This window comes from Geospiza fortis, unplaced genomic scaffold (genome assembly GCF_000277835.1).
Source record: "Geospiza fortis unplaced genomic scaffold, GeoFor_1.0 scaffold1163, whole genome shotgun sequence".
Lineage (NCBI taxonomy): Eukaryota > Metazoa > Chordata > Aves > Passeriformes > Thraupidae > Geospiza > Geospiza fortis.
In genome coordinates, this window is record NW_005054953.1 from 4,701 (window position 1) to 5,530 (window position 830).

Consider the following 830-nt stretch of genomic DNA (forward strand, 5'->3'; position numbering starts at 1 on the left):
AAGATGGCGGCGCCCACAGCCCTGTGGTTGCCATGGCAACCGAGCCAGGCCTGAGGCCTCGGAGCAGGCCCGGCCTGCGCAGGAGAGAAATAAAATCATGAAATCGTTAATTACGGTTAATTAATTGCCGTTTATGAGCCGAGATTTAGCGTAAAGGCCTCAGAAATAGGCCCAGAACCGGGTCTGGAGCGCCAAAGGTTAAAACCAGGCCCAGGCCTAAGGCCAGGCCCCAAAAAGCCCCAAACCCGGCGGGTTTAAACCAAATAACCACAAAAAACCCCAAATCTGGGTTTAAACCCCAAAATCAGCGCCAGGACTGAATTTAAGACACAAATTTCCTCTAAACCCAGTTTAACCCCAGAAACTCGGTTTTAACTCCCCTCCCACCGACCCTAATGTTGGATTTTAACCCCTCCAACCCCGTTTGAACCAAATTTAACCCCCCAGACCGAGTTTAACCCCTTAAACCAAATTTTAACTCCCCAGCCCCAATTCCAGCCTTTCCCAAGCCCCGCTGTAACCCGGGTTTAACTCTGGAAATCTAATTTTAACCCAATAAACCTTGTTTTAACCCAATAAACCTGATTTTAACCCAATAAATCCGATATTGACCCAATAAATCTGGTTTGAACCTAGAAAATCTGATTTAAACCAAACAAACCCAGCTTTAACCCAATAAATCCGATTTTAACCCCCCAAACCCCTTTCAAACCCGGTTTTAACCCTTTCAAACCCGGCTTTAACCCACAAACACCACCCGAGGCCGCCCTGGGCTCAAGCGAATTTGCTTTATTTCTAAAAAGGGAAAAAATCCGCCCGACACGGCCTGG